Raw genomic sequence first — 21,808 nt, forward strand, 5'->3', positions numbered from 1 at the left:
TTATACAGAGTTGATAAACATTGAATGTTTTGGAATCACATGACCTTCAATAATCAGAAAAAAAATGTCGGAATCCCGACATTTAGACCCGGAATCCCGGGTCTAAATCATTATATATTATTAGTCATGTGTTGAGAACTATTTGTAGACAGATAGTGCTCTCAAATACTTTCTTGCTCCTAGAACTTTGTATTTATGCTTTTCTTTTTTATTGTGTATTTTTATAGTTATTTTTAAGTCCCTTTTTGGTCATACATTAAAAGGTAAAAATATTCAAAGTATGATAAATAACCAAGGAATTAAAAAAGCACCCATTCTTGTATCACTAGTTAATTAAGTGACATTACCTTGTTTATATCTCTACAATGAATTTCCCTTTAGCAAAACTTAACTTCTATTAATGTTGCTTTCTGGTTTTTGTTTCTTTTTTTGTTTTGTTTTGTTGCTGTACTGGTAATAGAGCTTGAACACAGGGCCTGGGCACTTTCCTTCAGCATTTTGCTCAAGGGGTACTCTACCACTTGAGCCACAGCTGTACTTTTAAAAATATCGAATGCTTCATGAATTTGCGTGTCATCCTTGCACAGGGGCCATGCTAATGTTCTCTGTATTGTTCTAATTTTAGTATATGTACTGCCGAAATGAGCACTTATGCTTTTCTTTGTATTCTTTTTTTTCTGATATTTATATGCCCCCTTTCTATATCTACTCAGAATTTTAACATTCTCTATGATGCCAGTCTAACATCACTATTTAAGATTATAACCTTCCTCTAAGATTCTTTATCTCTTGTTTTGCTTTATTTTTCTCTTTATCATCTCCCTTAGTACAACATCAACAGTATCTTTCTTATTTTTCATGTTTATGTTCTGCACTGGAAGAATATGTGTCTGTTTGTTGCAGTTTCTTATGTGTTTAGAACAATGTACATGGAAGGTATCTGATAAAATATTTATTAAATGAAAGATGGAGGTCAAACTAACAGTCAGGATATAACAATGAATAAAAATGGCATAATCTTTGCTGTGAAGAACTTACAGTATACACTAAAAGATAAACCTACAAGTAAATAAATATAATGTCATAATTAAATGCCACAAAATACTGATAGATACAGAAAGGAGACTGGTTAATTCTTCCTGAGATTGTTAGGGAAGGCTTTGTTGAGGGCAAAACTTTAAAATGCTTTCTTAAAGAGTAAATATAAAATTGTCAGGGAGAAGGATTGGCAAGGAAGGATAGATTTTGTTTAGCATGTATAGATAATGTAGTTGTAGCCCAAGGAGCAGTATTGCTGGGACAGTATTCTCAGGAGGGTGAATACAGATGAAAAGGAAGCATTGCTTATGTGAGCACTTATGTAGATCACTTCTGGCTAACAGCATTAAGCGCTGAGTACAATATTTCTGTCTTTGTGGTCTTCTTTGCCTCTCTGCCAGAAGATGCTTTTGCTCAGGAAGAGCCACCTCATTCTCCAATTGTTTCTTGCCAAGTTGGTGCATTGCCTGTGATTGTTTCCCAGCGTTCTACAGCTTGACGTTTGCTTTCATGTATCCTTATGGTGTTTCTTATGCCTGCCCTGCTTTTGGGCTACATATGTTGTACCATTTTATACTTGGAGACCTTCCAAATTGCATGAGAGGGAATGAGACCAAAGTGGTTGCCTTTAGCCAGAGAAGGGTAGAAGGCAAAAAATTGAAGTTCTCCAAATCAGAGGTGAAATAACTGAGAAATCAGTCATCAGTCCATTTTCTGAACTTTGGTAGAAGTGTAGACAAGCCATCTAAGAGTATCAATAACACTTTCTCAGGTACACACCAAATAAACTTTACATAGATTCTAAGTAACAACTGGCCATTAAAAATTGAATATTCAATTCTTATCTACATGGGATAGTATAGACCACAATTTCAGTAATGTATTTATTTATGTAAATGACAGATACGATGGTTTTAAAGGTGAAATAAGTTTAATGGCCTTTCATTTCTTGGCTTATGTAACCAAATAAACTATTAAGAAATTAAAACATTGCTCTTTTGTGGAACAGAATGCTTAGAATGAAATCATCTCTCAGAAGTCTATTACTGAAATGAGATTCTTTTTTTTTCACATTGATACTGACCTTTCAGAATGATGCAAATTTGGTACTGGCTAGAAGGTAACCTTTTGTAAAGTTATCACATCCAACTCTGTAATTGGGGACTTATGCAATTCAAACTCTCAAGAAGCATTCATAAAGAGTGAAAAATATAAGGATACAATGATGGGCAATAATGGAAATTATTGGAGACTAATCAAAATATTGATCCCACAATAAATGAGTTAGGAACAATGACATAGACAATATAAAGCATGATCCACCTCCTCCATGAATGCTTATTCTAGTTGAGTGGACCACACACACACACACACACACACACACACACACACACACACAATAACATTGTGAATGAGATGGTAATGATAGTATTGCTGAGCACTGGCAAGGACTATAGATATTTTATATATGGAGAATTGCAAAAAAAAAGGGGGGAGAGAATAACCTTAGATAAGCTGGTTAGATAAGTTCTGAGTGAGTAGAGAGACACACCAAGGTCCTCCCAGAAGAGGAACAAAATAAAATGCATGAATAAATGTACATAGATGCTCAAGGGTAGAGCTTACTGAGCAAATTTTAAGAATCATGTGAGGGGATTTGAAAGAATCCAGAACATATTTGGAAGTCTTGAAGGCTGCATGCCAGTCTGACTTTTATTCTTTTGGAAAGAAGAGCTATAGGTCTCTGATTAGAAGAGTAATTCCAGGAAGTTTTAAGGAAGCATGGGGTCCTTATGGTATTATCAAGGTACAAGACTAAAGAATTGGTTGGACTTAGTATAGTGGCTAGTGTTACGTGTTGGCCATACCAGCTAATTAGGCTTAAGATAGCTGTTTAAGACAATCTAGTCATAAATGTAAGAGCTTCCTAAAAACAAACATAGTAACAAAAGGAAAAAGGGATGAAAGAGTAGCTCAAGTGATCGAGAACCTGCTTAGCAAACACAAGCCCCTGAGTTCAAACTGTAATATCATGAACAACAAGAAAGAATTGACTGAGAATGTGTATAAGGCTTACCCCAGAAGCATAACTCTAGTGTTTAAGTGTCTGGGTTCGAATATTGTTATCACCACATGAGGTGTGACCTTAGATAAGTCAGCTAACTCATGAGTGCTTCCTTTCCCTCATTTGTAAATTCTGAGTATTGACAGGATTCCCTAGTGACTTTGAAAATGAACTGATCTGCATAGGGCTTATAGAATAGCATGTGGTAAGGTTTTCATCAGTGTTTTATTTAAAACAGTGCCAAATTCTTTCCAAGCAGAGATCACTGATAAGATTTCTACACCATTATGTATATATACCACATTTTCTTGATCCATTCATCTACTGAGGGGCATCTGGGTTGGTTTCATATCTTAGCTATGGTAAACAATGCAATAAACATAGTTGTGCTGGTAGCTTTAGTGTGGTCTTGTTTGTGATCATTCGGGTAAATGCCCCAAAGTGGGATTGCTGGGTCATAGGGAAGCCCCAGGTAGAGTATATACACAATGGAATTCTATGCCTCCATCAGAAAGAATGACATTGCCCCATTTGTTAGGAAGTGGAAAGACTTGGAAAAAATTATATTAAGTGAAATAAGCCAAGCCCAAAGAAACATAGGTCCCATAGTTTCCCTTATTTGCAATAACTAGTATATGTCTGAGACAAGCAGAAACGGTCAGACAAGTTGATGTTAGGCAAAATGAATCCCAAGATAAGGACTCAAATTGTTTTTCTTTCTTGCTATTGTTTCTAACATATTTATAAGATATTTCTTTGTTTATTGTGAAAATACTGTACAGAGGGGTTACAATTATATGGGCAAGGTAATGAGTACATTTCTTATCAAGCATTGTAGCCTCCTCCTTTGTTTCCCTTTCCCATCTCCTAACCCTCTGATTCCCCAATCCCCCACCCCCCCTCTCCTGGCCAAAGTTGTAAAGTTCGATTTTTAACATAACGACTTGTACATTTCATTGTTACAATGGATCCACCTGTATCCCTATTTAAACAATTTGTTTTTTCCCTTCCCCTCCACAAATTATACCAACATCAAATAAAATGAAAGCAGGGGTTATACCGTGGGGGAGGGATATACAAATCAACAAAGAAATCATCTTATAAATATGGTAGAAACAATCCTAAGAAAGAAAAAAAATTGAATACTTATTTGGGGTTCATTTCACCTAATATCAACTTATCTGACCTTTTCTGCTTGTCTCAGACAAAAATATTTCTTTGTTGTTTTATATGTCCCTCCCCCACGGTATAACCCCTATTTTCACTGTATTTGATGTTGGTATAATTTGGGGAAGGGAAGGAAAAAAACAAATTGTTTAAATAGGGATACAAGTGGTCCTATTGCAACAATAAGATGTACAATTATGTCAAAAAATGAACTTTACAACTTTGGCGGGGGTGGGAGATGGGGGGGTGAGAGGGTAGATGGGAGAGCAGGGATGGTAAGGGGAAACAAAGGAGGAGGCAACAATGCTTGATAAGAAATGTACTCATTATCTTGCTCATGTAATTGTAACCCTTCTGTACAGTATTTTCTCAAAAGTCTTATTAATTTAAAAAAAGAGATTTCTACACCACTTCTAAAATGGGCAAACTGACAGCTCATACATTGTAGAGGTATGGTTATGGTCCATTTACAGCATTGTTCCAAAATTTCACACAAGTAAAATTCGCTGTTTTGTTTTCATTTGGATAGATTCATTTGGTAAAGATGACAAAAAAAATCCAAAACAAACAAACAAAATCTAACTTCTACAGTGTCTGAACTTCTACAGTGTCAGACTCTGACCAAAACCTGACTTGGGTTTCCTGCAGAATGATGAAGACCAAAAGAAAATTCCTTGTTTGGGGAAACATGATACTTTTTTGTTAGTGCCAAAACAAACTTATTTGAACAAGTAAGAAAATGGATTTGGAAATTTTAAAATAAAAATTGCAAGCCAGACAGGATGTAACCTGGTTCAGGAGGAAATGATTCATGGAATTAACGTAAGGAGAGAGCTCTGTTTTACAAGACATAAACAATCACTAAGTTTTAACTTAAACACTTTGTGCTATGGTGTCTGTCCAGTCCTTGTCAATTACAGGTGAACAATGAGAATCTAGTGTAGAAACAAGACAAAATTCCTGTGTGTGTATGTGTGTGTGTGTGCATGTATGGGTGTTACATGCATATACTAAATGCATTTGCTGGCTATCAACTTTACTTATAATTACATGCTTCCAAATGATTTTAAATTTCACTATAGTTTTGGCAGAGGGAAGATTTCCTCTCCATGAATAAAGGTAGTGAGAGCAAAGGCACTTAGTAGAAACTGTCTGAATGCCGAGGGGTACTGTTAAAGATCTCGCCCCTTTTTCCTTTTCCTGTGAAAAGGGTAGGGACAGGCATGTGGCTAGAGGATTTGCAGCCACATGACAGAGGATGGGAGAGCTGTCACCTGTTTTGCTATGCAGGGTGCCCAGCTTAACCCATCTTTCTTTGGCAACTGTGCCCCAGTGAGAAAAGCTAGCGGTCCATATGTTGAGTAGGCACCATGCCATTTTGACAGGCATGAGTGTCGGCAAGAAAGGGACCATGTATGAGCATCAAATGTGTTTGTTGTGGGAAGGATTCTAGGCCAGGAATATTAAAATAACTGTCTGTCCTTCACTCTAGCACATATGGTTAAGGAGATATGCTATGATGACTCACATTAACACTGGAAAAAATATATAGAGAGAATATGTAACCGTGCTATGTAAGTTTCTGATGTTGATAAATTGGGGCTGGAATCTTCACAAAGGAAGTTTGTAGAGAAACATACACAGTGATAATAGACTCTTTTCTATGGATCAGATAGAACTGACTAGATTCAAATCGAGTTTGAGCTCTCCTGGACTGAGGAACAGAAGGAAGGATCCTATTAGGTTTTTCTGAGAGGTCCTCAGGTATTTTCTAACTCTATTTGAAAGTAAATGGGATAGAATGGGTTCATTTAATATTTCAATTCCAAAGAAATTAAATTAATGTTAGCAATGTTAGTCCAACTATTTTCCCACTACAGGGACCATTTGTTTAAAAATCATTAAAGGGTTTTAAATGACATTGTCCTGACATTTGGGTGATTAAATTAAGGGAATTAGTATAAAGTCATTTCATCTCTCCTTAGCTTTTGAAATGAATAGTACTTCTTCTCATATAGGGAAAAGAGAAGTATTGAGTCATCTTGTATGATTATGTTATTTATATATGTGTATTTGTGGATTGTATAAATGCTCAGCCATGGAATTGATTTAATTTGCAACCACTTTATCATAGACTTCAAAAGCTTTGCTTACTTTCTTGGGAAAACAGCAATTGTATAGCACAAAAAATACTTCATAGCATTTAGATTCTAAAGACATATTTTAAAGTGCAAATTTTGGTGATTGTCCATAAGGTATTTAAACTTAAGCTTACACACACACACACACACACAGACACACAGACACACAGACACACAGACACACAGACACACACACACACACACACACACACACACACACACACACACACACACACACCACATTTCCCCCCTTTAAACCCAAACAAGCTTGGTATTTCTCTTTTTTAAGTCTAGAGAGTTACATCTAGTTTGTATCTAGTTTTAATAAGTTGATCTCCTAGAGAAATGCCCTAATAACAATATATAGATAGACATATTTCTATCTATCTATCTATCTATCTATCTATAGACAAATACATATCAGAGAGGCAACTCATTAGGGAATGTGTTGTTTCCAAAGATCATGTTTCTCAATTATTAACAATTTTTAACCTGCTATATAAATTTCTTACTTATTGTTTTTCCTATTTGTTGACTGTTGTTAGAATATAATTCCTGTGGGAGGATCTTTGCCTGTTACTTTTGTTAACGTCAATTATCATTATTGCTATGTCTCAAGAACCTACTGAAAACATTGTCTGGCAACTCAATCAATATCTTGTTGATTGAATGAACAAAACTTTGCTTTTCTATGGTGCTGGCTAAAAGGCAGATGCCTGGGTTGAATTCAGTGGTAGTGCCAAGGGCAGAAGCCACCCAATCCCCATCCATTCCTTCTGTTCCCAAATAAGAAGATTTCTTTCAACATAGCCAACTTCATCACTCTTATATAAAGTGTGAGTAAAACTTTAGGAAACTTTAATATTGATATTGATCTGTCACATATACACTAAGTTAAGAAAGAGTATGCTTGCTTTGCAAACATAGCCTCATGGCAAGCCTCCCAGCTTCCTCTTCCAACCAGATGGCCTCCCCTAAGCCCAACCCTACATAGAATTCTCAAGATGAAGTTGGCCCTGCCTCAGATCCAAATCAGGGTATCTAGGACAGAATAAGGAATGAGCATTTCCCAGAAGCTTCCCAGGTGAGTCTTATGTAATACATAGCTGTTTTTATATGGATTCTTTCCTCTTTGATTTTATCCGAAGGCCCACGAAGCTCACCATCTTTGTAGGAATTGTGAAAAATCCCAGGGGTTTATGGCTACCCAAAGCTGGATCGTCTGATTTCATAGTCCTTTACATGAAGTCTAGTAAGTATAGGAGAAATTGTACCACAAACCTTGGACTGGGCAATAAAGAAGGAGCAATTTAGATCTCAGATTTGCAACTGCATTAAAAACTGTAGAACTCACAAAACATTTGCCTCTCAGTGACCTCTTTCATGGATGCTTGTTGGCAAGGCCTCAACCATCACATTGTGCTTCATACAAATGAGGAAATATGGTTTCCTCAAGTAGACCCATTACTAAAGAAGTCTCCTACTGAGCAAGCCCTTCTGAACAACAGAAGGATGCCTGCATCTTTACTGACTGGAAGCTGGCTGAGGGGAGTCTGGGCTAGATTTTTGACAACTCTAGCACTCTCTTGGCTGGTGCCTTATGTATAGTACAGAGGCTGAAGTACAGAATTGTATGGGGAGGTTCCCAACAACAGGAGTCAAAAGTTGTTGTCAGGTAAGGAAGCAACTGTGAGAAAAAGGTGAAAATACATAGAGAGATGAACAGTGGTGAACTGGTTTCAATGGTGGACTAGGCAGGAATAATCCTTATGGTTTACAAATGCCTTTTGATGAAAAGGAAAAAGATACTTACTTTTGAGAAACCCACAAAGTCATTCGCCTGGTCTTGAGCCTGAGGGCTGGGCTCCCCGACTGGGAAAAGAATGAATCCTTCCGCATCTGGGTAAGAAATCAAAGAGGAAATACTACTGAGAAGTGGGGCCCTTCAGAATTGTACACAGACAATCCTGACCAATCTGAGACCAACATCTGTTTCTCAAATATTGTATAGAGTGCTTATGTAGTGCTTCATCAGTTGAAGAGTTTCAGAGTTAATAATTATTTTCTATGAGTGGAATTTTTTTTATCATGGTAGGAACTGTGCTAAGTTTTTTTAATGATCTTTGAAAGCCGGAGTGCACACTAGCCATTTGAAAGAAGCAAATATTCAGCTCTAAGGATAGAATGTTCTGTGTTTTTTCTATTTCTGAGGTTGCTGCCTTCCTGAGAGACTAATCCAGCAACATTGTTACAATATAGTAAATGTGGTTGCATATAAAAGATATCATAAAGATTAGGTAATCTGGATTCCCGCCATTAGCATCAAAGATTATGGGGGAATTGAGGAATATTTATAGAAAAAAAGGATCAGATGTATGAGTCTTTGCCTTTGTCTCTGTCACTGTCTCTTCTCTCCTCTCTTCCATATTTCTTTTTTGACCGAGTTTTTCCAAGTACCCAAAGCTGTCATTAAATATACTAAATTTTTGCTTTGGTCTCTGAGTATTGGATCCTTGTTTAGACTATGAATCTTGTTTCAATAACACACACACACACACACACACACACACCATTTATTGAATAGAGAATCTGACTCAATGGGACTATTTGTAATTCTCAAGGTCTACAATTTACTGGTACACATTAAAATCTTCCATGGTCTTGTTTGAAATGTCATTTCTGGTCTACATCCTAGAAATACTGTTCGGTAGGCAGGGTTACTCCATGGATTCACATTTAATTAGCACTAGTGTATTGAGATGGAGGCCACATAATGAGAAGTGGGGAATAGGGATCCAGGCCAATCTACACTGCAATTTCCTTGAGACATTTATTTGCCATGGGACCATTTTCCTGAATTTTTTAAGGAATCTAAACGAAGTACCTTTTGTAATGTCTCACACAAATGCAAACAAGAAAAAAAACTTCCTAAAATCTGCTCTGGATCTCTTCTGTGCTCTTAAAGAAAATTTCTCTTTGTATAATGACTTTGATGCTATAAACTAATTATTTCAAAGTGGCCTTATACAAGATCAAAATAGATCTTAAACTATATACAAAGAAAATGTATTTACAGGGTGAATGGAGAGTGCTGAAGAGGGAGCATACATATTACCTTCTGTACCTGTGAGAAAACGGAACAATGAAGGTTGTTGAGATTGGTTTGGGGAGAGAGTAGGGAGAACGAGGAAGGGGTGAGTTCGATCAAAGTACATTGTATGCATACGTGGTCATACCAGAGTGAAATCCCCTTGTAAAAATCATTGATACTAGTAAAAGGCATGGGAAAAGTTTGTACATCACTGAGTATTATTTTACCATCAAGAGGAATGAAATTATGACAAATTCTTTGTTTTCTCTCACATGTAGAATCTAAACCTACAAACAAAATGACACAAGTGTAAAATGGGTGGGTGGGGAGACATCAAACATGGGAATTACCTGGAGGGGGAAGAGAGAAAAGAGACAAGGAAAGAGGGTAAAGGAGGTAAACAATCAAAGTACTTCATCTACATATGTGAAAACAGTATTAAAATCCATCAAAAAGTGCTGAGAAAGAGGGGGTGGCAAAGAGTAATAGAGGGTAAAGTTGGTGAAATTGTGTGGCAATACCACAATAAAGCACATTTGTACAATTGATATAGACCAATTGAACAAGTATATATGAAGAGTAGAACTGTGTTCTATTTTTATGAAACACTTTTGAACTTCTGTGTAAAGAAAAGAAAGAACAATTAATAGAAATAGATATTTTTGCCAATAGGAAGATATCAACTCTGGTTCTAAAGTATTGCTTTGGGTGGTGGGAAAGCTTCCTTCACTGGCTGAGGTTGAAAAGAGAAATTTAATTTTAGCCTGGTTAGGCTCTGATTAAACACTGATTTTATCCCACCATGAAGAAACTACTGTACATCTCATTGTTGTAATGGGTCCACCTGTATCCCTATTTAACTGATGTTTTCTCCCTTCCCCTCCACAAATTATACCAACATCAAATACAGTGAAAGCAGGGGTTATACCGTGGGGGAGGGACATACAAAGCAATAAAAAATAATCTTATAAATGTATTAGAAACAATCGCATGATAGAAAAAAAACATTTGAATACATTTCTTAGAGTTCATTTCCCTAATATCAACTTATCTGACCTTTTCTGCTTGACTCAGACATATACTAGTTATTGCAAATAAGGGAAACCATGGGATCTATATTTCTTTGGGCCTGGCTTACTTCACTTAATATAATTTTTTCCAAGTCGTTCCATTTCCTATCAAATGGGGCAATGTCATTCTTTCTAATGGAGGCATAGAATTCCATTGTGTATATATACTACATTTTCTTTTATGTCAAAAATGAACTTTACAACTTTGGTGGAGCGGGGATTGGGTGAGGGGTGGGGGGGGAGAAAGATGGGAAGGGGAAACAAAGGAGGAGGCTACAATGCTTGATAAGAAATGTACTCATTATCTTGCCCATGTAATTGTAACCCCTCTGTACAGTATTTTCACAATAAAAAAAAAAAAGAAACTACTGTTGGATGGATCACAACCAGGGATCTAAGTGCTTTGGATTTTAATAAACAGAGTTAATAGAATAAGTGAATATATTGAATGATTCCACATTCCACATACACTTATTAATCATAGAATATGTGAGAACTATAATTTAATCATTGGCATGGTTTCAATTATAAGTAACAGAACAGCTTGATTATAAAATGGTGGCTTGCTATCTCATATAACTAACAACTGAGATTTCAACTGTAAGTGACTCAATAATTTCTTGAGAAACATTAGTTCTTCCTGACCCTTTGCTCTGCTGTCTTAACATGTTGGTCTTCTTCTGAATCTAGCTCTTACTTTCTAAATGCAAAAGGAAATTTTCTACCCATTGGAACAAATATTGCTTATGTACCTTGTTCCCAGCCAGTGGAAACCAGAGATATCACCAACCTTTCATGTCAAGCATAGAATGCCAAGTGTTTTTGTTTGAGTTGAGTGTGCCTGGCCCTCCACCTGGAAGAGACAGAAGAATGTTCCTACTGTACGTGATTTAAGACCCTCAGGTGGGACTGTGAGGATTTGTTTTCCTTTTCAGGATAGGAAGGGATAGGTAACTGAACAAAAAAATAAGATTCTGGTAGAAAGAAAAAATAAGATGAAATGGAGGCTGGTTTGTTTACCAGATTTCAGAATTATAAATTATGTGGATTTCTAAGTAAGTTAAGTCATCTTCATCTTCTTTTAACATATAATCTATGCTTTTTTCAGACCCCTATGCTTTTTTCAATATAATTAATTATGCATAAATGTTATCAATTCATATTAATTAAAAATTACTCATGTAAAGAGATTCAAATTACTTTATGAAAGGATTGAAATCATACACACATGTAACAAGGAAATACTGATCCAGTATTTTTGCCAGTTTTGGGGCATGAACTCAGGGGTCAGGTGCTGTCCCTGAGCCTCTTTGTGCTCAAGGCTAGCACCTTACTGCAGAGCACATGGGCAGCAAAGATGGTGCTGAGAGGGAGTTGAGTGGGCAGAGCCCAATTTACTGTAGAGCACATGGGCAGCAAAGATGGCGCTGAGAGAGAGTAGAGTGGGCAATTGACCTTCTGATCAGTGCCTAACCAGCCCGTGAAGGCTCAGGTGCATGGTAGGGTGTGACCTTGATAGTGATTGGTTCCTCTTCCTCCCTTGCCATACCACCCGCCCTTTTTGGCTTTAAAAAGGGCTGCTCTCTGTTAATAAACGAGTTTTCTACCTGCTGCATTTGGCTCCCCGCTGTGTCTGATTGTCTCCCGGGCTGAGGGAGGCTGGGGAACAGGTGAGTCCTCAGACACATCTGTCTTTCCTGGGACAGACGAAGACCCAACACCTTACCACTTAAACCATGGCACCACTTCTGGCTTTTTCTGAGTAGTTTATGGGAGATAAAACTTTCATGGAATTTCCTGCTTAGACTAACTTCGAACCATAATCCTCAGATCTCAGCCTCCTGAGTAGATAGGATTACAGTCATGAGATACCAGTGCCCTGCTAAAAGGAATATTACTATAACCATTTCCCGGTTTCAGAGAAATCAGGAAACATTCTCCAGCTATGAGATAGTTAAACCAAGATTACCCTTTCCTAATTCTATGGAATAAAATTACTTAGGTTATTTCATAGTTTCATGACATGGTTTTGGTGATTTTTTAAAAGAAGTCTGAGTTCCTTTTGTTTTCTGCTTCAAAATGTTTTAAACACTTTTAAATGAATTTTGGCTATACTGGTCAAGTCTAGTCTATAGATGTGCTTCTTTGACTTAGACAATGCTTAAATTAGTCATATTTGGCCAATGTTTCAAGGGGGGGCATTTCACCTAAGACCAAGGGTTTGGAACTTCTGAATTTCAAGAATTCTGGCAACTTTGGTTCCATGTGTTCAGTTAAAAGTCACTGAACTGTGACAGTATAGGGGTTGTGGCTTGTTAAAATGGGTAGGTCTGGTTGTTCTTTCGTATCCTTAGGACAGGCTAGGACTTTCTACAAAAACCTGTGGATGACTGAAGCCCTTAAATAAAATTGTGTGATAGTTTCATGTAAACTACCTCATGTCCTCTCAGGTATTTTACAACTTTCCCAAATTGTGTATTATTTCTAATACAGTGTAACTGTTATGACATGGTAAAAGTATGTACATGTTCAACACAGACGTATTTTTTTTTCTGAATACATTCAATCCGCACATGGTTGCATGTGTGGACATGGAGGGCCAACCTATCCTCTACAATGCTTTGACTATTTCCCCTTACTTTAGTTATCAGCCTCTCACCGTAGATATTCAAGTTTTTAAAAATTATTTTGTTGTAGACTGAAAGTAATTTTTCAGTGTGGCTTGCTTTTCTTGGAAGAAAGTAGTAGAATTAACATTTTATTTACTTTTTCCTGAGGAAAACTTAAATATATTTTTACCAGTAAAAGTCCATTCTCTATTGACACTAGAGCTAAAGGGTCCTTCATAAAGAAGAGGATACTGCCATACTCGCTGCTTGCCTGAAAGAGGACTTTCCCAATCTGGACTGAACAAAGATAAACAATCAGTACTAGAAGCATATCCCTAACACATTTCTTTGACGTCAGATCAGGTTTGCAAGGCATTAGGTCCTTCATTCAGTAAGTATTTAAGATGCTAACCCATGAATCATTCATGGAGCAAGGGAAAGAGCCTGCGGAATACCTTCCTCTGCAGTAGGCATATGGACGGGATGTGGCGTTGGAGGGGATCCAAAACTCAAGATTTCCACAGAGCTTGGCAAGAAGATGCAGAGAGGGATGAAGTAGGAGGTTGTTTTAAAGCTGAATGCATCTGTGCCTGTGGAACAAAAACACCACTCCCTCTCCATCTTTGGCCTTTAAAGAGGAGCTGCAGTTGTTTACTCTAGACATGCGTATTGGCCTCCTTATTGGGAAATTCAAACCGCAAAAATCTCCATTTGCAAAGAGGACTTATGTCACAGAAAACTCTCCTTTATGGAATGATTTTTTTTTTGCCAGCCCTGGGGCTTGAACTCATGACCTATGCACTATCCTTGACTTCTGCTGGTCAAGGATAGTACTCTACCACTTGAGCCACAGCAACACTTCTGGCATTTTTTGTAGTACTGAGGAGTCAAACCTAGGGCTTCATGCATGCTAAGCAAGCACTCTACCACTATGCCACATTCCCAGCATAGGGAATGATTTTTCTGTTTTCAGTAATAAGACTTTTCTGGGACATTTATGTCATAGCTATAGTTATGTTCACCGACACCTTTGAGAGAGGTGTTCATAGCCAAATGTTCATAGCCACCTTTGAAAGAACAAGGCTGAACTAATCACAAAGAATAAACACTGATGTTTTCCTTCTCCACGTCAGTTCCCCTTACTACCACTGTTCCATGGGGTCACAAAACAGATTCACTTAAATTAAAGACTGGTAGCTCAAATCTGAGAACAGATTCACTTAGTATTAAGAACCTTTTGGATATCTGAGATAGCTTTGATTCAGGAACAGAAGAAGGTACTTGAGAGTTATTAGTAGCAGCATTTTGGCACCTAAGGGAACGGAATTGTGGGAGGTAGCTGAAATGAATAGCAGATGTGGCAAGGACAGTAACAATAAGACTGCTGTAAATGGAAAAGTCCTCAGTACTTTAAAGGATGTTCCAGCACATTGAACTTTTGTACCATCTTTGTTATTTTAAAATGTGCTCATTTGTTTGGGTGTTTACTCCTAAGGAGAGAAGTGATATTCACGTCAATATTCATGTCGCTTTTGGAATCTAGGAAAATAAAGCAAAACAAACTTCACATGAAATAGTCTTTTGGTTTGTAGCTACCATTGTGGTATTGTCTCTAAAGAGACTTTTTGAAGGAAAGAAACCCTAATAGTATTTACTATCTTCCAGTAATAGAAATCATTGAATTGCTTCAGAAGTTTGAGGAGGTAGAAATTCATGTGATTCTTAATAAAATTAAGACTTCTTAGGAAATACAAAAAGGTGTCTGGTCATTTGTTGTTAATTTTGTTTCTAATTATTCATAGAATTGTTTTGTGGAAAGAAGTGGGGCTTATCACTAGTGTTCTTAGATTTGGTCATGTAATGAGTACTCTTATCTTCTGAAGAGTAAAAGATAAAGAATAAATAGAAAACAAGAGATCAAAGCACAAATACTTTCTATTGTCATATTTAAGTTGCTGAATTATGTTTTACATAGACCAGACCATGGAAAGTAGGCAGTTTGGTATGTTGAACTTTTTCACTTCAGTACATAGAAATAAAGCCAACATTTCAATTTAAGGATGGAAATTTTCCAGCAAAACTGACAGCATACTGGAAAGAAGTCTGCATGTTTTTTTCCCCTCATTGGGCTGTAAAATGACTCTTAGTAGAGTACATGGAATAACTGAGATCCTCAGTGAATGATGACTATGAATAATTTTAACATTTCAGTCAATTAACATAGTATCAATAGATGGTATCTAAAATTTTAATTTCTTGCTGTATAATGCCAATAGCATATTGATTAGTTGAGGTAAGGGGCCTGTCCATTTTTAGGTAAGTTCTTACACAAACACAATTACATTGACCCTGCCTTTACAGATACTATCTTAATTGGTTTTATATGTTCCAAAACATCCAATTCACAAAGCCATGCTCTACATTACTCACTCTTTGAGTTCACTGCTTTTGCAATTATTAGTCATGTGGCATGTATTGATCAAAGGGTAGCAAAGTTGAAGCAAGGGGAGTCTTGGAAAAGCACTTGCAAGTGTCTGTTATTTTTTTCCAGAAGACCTGTTGAATTGAGGCTCTGTCGCTGACTGATAAGGGACAAATGGTTTAATCATTAATGAGAGTAAAGCCATGTAACCATCAGTGATCTGAGTTAGCCTACATAAGATTAGCTCAACAGAGTTCAACCTGATCTGCTGTAAAGAGACTAAAGCTTAATGTAGTAAGCCATTAAACATGGGGATAGTTTTATTATTCTACATAATTTTATTTATTTTTCTATATCATTCTACAGTTGAAATATTTTGCCACAAATTAGATATTTATAATAAATCTATGAAGCAAAGAGATACCATTAACAATATTCATTGCAACTAGTACATAAGAGGTTTTTTTCCTAAGTTTTGGTCATGAAATGTAAGGCAGTTAGATAGCATTGAATTATAGTTATTGTTTAAAGAAATGAAGTATAAATAGTTGAAGCACAGATATAGAAGAGATGTATTCCTTTATCAGATAGATTGCTAGACATGTAAAACTACAGATCTTGAGTATATATGTTTTTTCTCTGATTGCCTTATAAATGTGATGTGAATGTACTTAATGCTGTTCTTTTCATGTGTCTTTCTTCATTTTATGCTAGAGTTCCCAGCAATTGGATGGATGTCAAAACTGGAAGGTTTTCAAAATACTTGGGATAAAATCAAGGAGAAAGTGAGGTGAAAAAAATCTGTAGAGGTAAAACAAGATTTAACTCTTCTATCAAAATATGTCTATCAGAGAAGTGTTTTGTGTCCATCTACCCAGATGGGCATGCATCAGTCCTATTGAAATAGCAGCCTTCTTCATAGTTCTACTTAAACAACATACCAACATACCACAAAATGTCACAGACATTTTTTTGAGAAGAACATAAGGTAAAACAAGCCTTATCATAGTCTTCTTTCAAATTGTCAATTGTGAGGTGCTTTAGAAATGAGTAGAGATCCATGAGTTTTAGGGATTTTTTGTTATTGTTGGTTATGGGGCTTGAATCTAGGTCATAAGTTCTTTTGCTCAAGGCTAGTGCTCTACCACCTGGAGCCACAGTGCTACTTCCGGTTTCCAGGTAGTTAATTGTAGTTAAGAGTCTCATGGACTTTCCTGCCTGGGCTGGCTTTGAACCACAATCCTCAGATCTCACCCTCCTGAGTAGCTAGGATTACAGGTGTGAGCCCCCAGGGCCCAGCTGAGCTTTGAGTTTTACTGGCTCAGATTATTATCTTTGAGAGAAGTGTGAAATCTTCTTGATTCAAGAATATTTTGTTATCATTCTGCCACTACAGTTCATCTGGCTGTAGTGAACTTTTCAATTTGGAAAATATTTGGTATTTTATCTAGTCAATCCCTGCACTAGTACAATAGTCCTTTGACTCCTGCAGAATTTGTACGACCATTTTAAGTGGAAGATAACTCATATCTCATGAGGCAATCTACTCATAATTGTTTATTAGAAAAATTTCCTTCTGTTAATTAATAATCTAGCCTTCCCCATCACTTTCCAAGTCACTGTAAAATTTGTGAATGCCTTTTCTTCATTAACAATTAAGATAATTCTAATAACCATAGCCCTAAATTCTTTTATTTTTTTCCCCATGGTTTTAGGCTTCTAAACCCATCATCACAATAAAGCCAACACTGGATACTCTATTTCGCATCACCCTCAAGATGACATTAGTAAAGATGTAGTTTGATCTCTGCCGAATACTGACAATCCTAGTTCCTTTATCCAATCTGTTTTCACTCATTGGTCAGTATTCATCCTCCCTGGATTGTTAAATTACTTATTTAAAAAGTTACCTGTACAGAAAAAGAAATTATCAGTGGTTTTAACCATCGTTTATGTCATTAGAGGCTGGATAACACTGTTCAATGGAAAAAGTCATTAAACGATTGAACTAAAGTCAGTAGGGAAAGATAAGACTGTAGCTTAAGTCTGGGCTAAAGTTATTCACACTCAAGATTTTAGAGGAATGCTTACTTCCGAACAAAATCTATCTTTTGGGTAGTAGCAACTCAATATTTTCAACTCTTTCTTGTATAATAGCTTTAATTTGATGCAGCTTTGGCAAGAAACAATCAAAACTTCATCACAATTTTAATTTTATAGCAAATCTGAACACCTCTTGGTTCAAGATGAGAATTGGGAGTTATCTATTCCACCAATACTTCAAGCAAAAACAGACTATTGTGAAAAGGACATAGGGAAACTACAATATGAAATTATGTTGTATTAGTGCATGCATTTTCCAGAATCATGAGGAAAATAAATATAGAGAGAAGAGAATGTCTCTGTCTCACAGTTTTCATACATTCTTCATTTTCTTCACTATTAGCTCTATGCCCTGGGGACCTTCAGAATCTTTTGAAAAGAAAGCACTAAAGTAGTATTGCTGGAGATCAGAGCTAAAGACATCACATTGTTCTAATATATAAGAAAACTAGTTCATATAAAGGCTCTCACACACAGCATGTGCCCACCCAGCCCCCAATATCATAGAAGTTATTATTAATTGACAAAATTACTCTTTCTGGACCCTCCCTCTGATCACAAAATTCTTAATACAGATAGTAGTACTATTGAATTTCAACCAAAATTAGTTAAATTCAAGGACTTGGTTTTCTCTTCAGTCTTGAAGTTTTCTAAATGACGGCAGGGTAAACATTGGCATACCTAAGAGAATAAAACAAATGAAAATGAATTTAGTGATAGATATGAGCCTTATACCTTCATGACTATTACCTCATTAACTTTATGCATGCTCTCTTAAATCAAGTTTTCATATATTAACTTTGCATTCTCTTACCATATGTCCTCGGATTTTTTATCTCTTCCTATTTCTTCCACATATTTATTGGATTAATCTACCATAAGCCTCATTTCTTTTTTGCAAAATTTTTATTGTGATTAAGTGATTACATAAATTTCATAAATTTCACAGTATTGTGGGATAGTGATACTTAGTCAAAGTCACAAACACATGTAAATTGTCTTTATTGTGGTCTATAAAGTTATGAGTTCTATGAGCTTTGACAATGCAGTTATTTCTTCCACATCGGATGATATGTACATTCCTTTCTTTTTGCTTAGTGTCAGCTGGTCCTTCTTCCCCACTCATTCCCTCCCTCCCATTGCTGCCTTTGAGTTGCTTAGTTCATTTTAATCAATGTCCAGTGCAGCTGATGTGTCCCACTGTTGTATGTTTTCTCCTGTTTCCCTCTGGTTCTGTGTCCTCCTCCTAGTTTCCCTCCGATGTGCACCTATATACCATATATGTGGTCAGCAGCATGGGGTCATTTAGTAATGATTCGACCAGATGAGTGAGGTCCTTTGTTTCTCCAGTCTTGTTTACTTTGGTCATATCACCTTATGTTTTGGATTTAACATCCACTTATCAGGGAGACCATATGCCGTTTGTCTCTTTGCTCTTGGCTTAACTCACTCAACATGATTTCTAGTTTCATCCATTTTCCTGTGAATGCCATTATTTTTGTCCTTTCTAATGGCTGCATAATATTCCATTGTATATAGATCCCACAATTTTTGGATCCATTCATCTGTAATGGGGTATCTGGGCTGTTTCCATATCCTGGATATTATGAACAGTACTGCAATAAACATGGAGGTTCATGTGTCCTTGTATCCTGGTTCCTGTTTTTCAGAATAGATGCCTTGGAGTGTTATGGCTGGGTCATAGGGGAGGTCAATATTTGGCTTTCTGAGGACCCTCCAGACTGCTTTCCAAAGTGGTTGTATTGGTGTACATTCCCACCAGCAAAGTAATAAGGTTCCTCTTTCTCCACATCCCTTCCAGCATTTGTCGTTGACTGACTTTAGGATGTGGGCCATTCTGACTGGAGTTAGGTGGTATCTCAGGGTTGTCTTTATTTGCATTTCCTTTGCAACCAGGGATGGTGAACATTTCCTCATGTGCATAAATACTCCATTTTCATTTTAACACTCCTTTTTAAACAATAAATTATCCCAATAATTTATTTCATTATTTATTTATAATTTATGTTTTGATATATCTAATAGTTTGTCTAATAACATGTGCTATAGATCAGTAAATTTGGGAATCCCTAAGTTTTTCTATTCTCGTATATATCAGAGATGAAGTCCCTGTTGACATGACATTGAGCAGTGGTGTTTTGTACAAAAATCAGTTTGGAGTGTGACCACAGTGTGGGTATAGACAAATATTCACTTTTGGAAGTATTTCCTATCACAGAAAACCTGATAAGGAATAAAATCACACAAATGAACAACAAAACATCCAACCTAAAATACAAATTCTGGCATGAGGCTGTATGCTGAAAACCATGGCTTGTCTGCAGTACACCATGTGTAATTCATGACTTGCCTATTGTAATTATCTAAGCAGATTTATTCTTGATTTACTTTATTATTTCCTGTTTTTCTCTGATGCTTTAAAATGGCTTCCAAAGCCTTATTTATATTTCTAAATTAATGGTTTGTGTAGGGGAATATGTTCGAGCAATGAAAGAAGAAGAAAGTAAGCACTCAAAAATGAGTCCATAAATGAATTTCAGAGTAATGTTTGCTGACAAAATTGTGTTGTGATTTTCTTGCCTCCTGCTTTTTCAGCCAGAGATAACAATGCCATACGTTTGTTTTTATGGTCTTTACTTTGTCTTTTATAGGGTCTGATAAGTAATTTGAAGTCTGAAAATAAAGATCAATTTTTTTTTTTGCATTTCCAAGGTGATATTAGGACTTCGTGGTTGTTTGCACATTTCCACTTAAAGATCACAATCTCGAACACATTGATGAATAAAAATGTCTTCTCAGTGCCTAAGGAGCCAAAGTAAACCTGCAAAGGCTGAACTCTAGAGTAAGTCAGGGAAGGGCATCATGCAATTTTGGCCTTTAAGTAAATCTCTAGATGAATACAAGTGAGTTTTTCTAATACAGAAAACGGTGTGAAGCAGCTACACTGAGATATAAAGATGATGTTGTTGGACACAGCACTTGTAGAAATCTGTTTGGTACTCAGCATCTCTGGTGTCCAGATATGGTAGGAAAAAAATCCTGCTTCTCAAAGAGATCTCCGTTATAATACTTAGAACTTATGATTTACCTCTTTGCATAGACAAAAATGTATTAATATGATTAAAGGCATTGAGATGGGAGATTATCCTAAATTAGCCCCATCCCTATTAGTCCTTAAAAATAGAAGGAAACAAAGGAATTTGTCATAGAGTTTTGATGTGAAACTGACTAGACCTGCTGTCACTGGCTTTGAAGATGGAAGAAGGTGTCTATAAGCTGTTAACATGGTACTCTTAAGCTCCAACGAGTGAGAAAGAACCTTCCTTTAGCACTCCTAACAGAAAATGCAAGCAGCCTGCTGAAAACCTGGAAAGACCCATAATTGTGACATACAGCTGTGATATTTTGGACTACTGTGGACAGTAATCTGTTGTAGAAACAGGAAACATATGTACCAATTTACAAAGCAAAATTAGGACATCACTTTGACAGGAGATATAATGGAAACAAAATGCATTGTAAATCTGTATAGCTAGGTACCCACTTCCTCCAACCTCAGAAGCAGATCCAGCTGTATCCTCCCTTGTTTTATACAAGAAGATCTCTAAATGATGTACTTTCTGTGCATGACTATGATGGTTTTCAAGTTTAGGACATCTGGGGAGAGAGTATTCCATGGAAGGCTTGTGATTAACAGCTAGTTTAATGAATCTCCTAAGGCATTCCTTTGCATATTGACATTTTACTGTTTGTAGAAGAGTAGCAATAATAGTTGAACTGTAAATACTTAAACTTCTAAAAATGTCAAACATTACTACAACTGACTTTTCCTATAATAAAATTATGAAAGAAAATATAAAGTCTTGATGTAATCTACCCACTCTTCTTGAGTTATTATTCTGTGGTTGGTTCAACTGTTTCATGATTGTGATGCCTTTTATATTTGCTGAGAAGAGTCTCAAAGCCAGAAAGGTAAGTTCTGTTCATTATTGTACTAAAGACTTGGAAATCTGTTAGTATTTAAACTATCTTCACAGGCCTGGACCTGATGGTTATATTTATACTGCATTTTTCTCTTTCT

At 36.5% G+C, this 21,808-nt stretch overlaps 1 non-coding gene across 1 annotated transcript; it reads right to left on the reverse strand.

Annotated features, from left to right (window-relative positions):
- Positions 1 to 542: 542 nt before the first annotated feature.
- Positions 543 to 649, reverse strand: LOC138835700 (U6 spliceosomal RNA). Its single transcript, XR_011374703.1, has one exon. It is a non-coding gene; the product is annotated as a U6 spliceosomal RNA (small nuclear RNA).
- Between the last annotated feature and the right edge of the window lie 21,159 nt (positions 650 to 21,808).

This window comes from Dipodomys merriami, unplaced genomic scaffold, assembly GCF_024711535.1.
Source record: "Dipodomys merriami isolate MVZ:Mamm:240054 unplaced genomic scaffold, mDipMer1.0.p SCAF_1, whole genome shotgun sequence".
In the NCBI taxonomy this organism is placed as follows: domain Eukaryota; kingdom Metazoa; phylum Chordata; class Mammalia; order Rodentia; family Heteromyidae; genus Dipodomys; species Dipodomys merriami.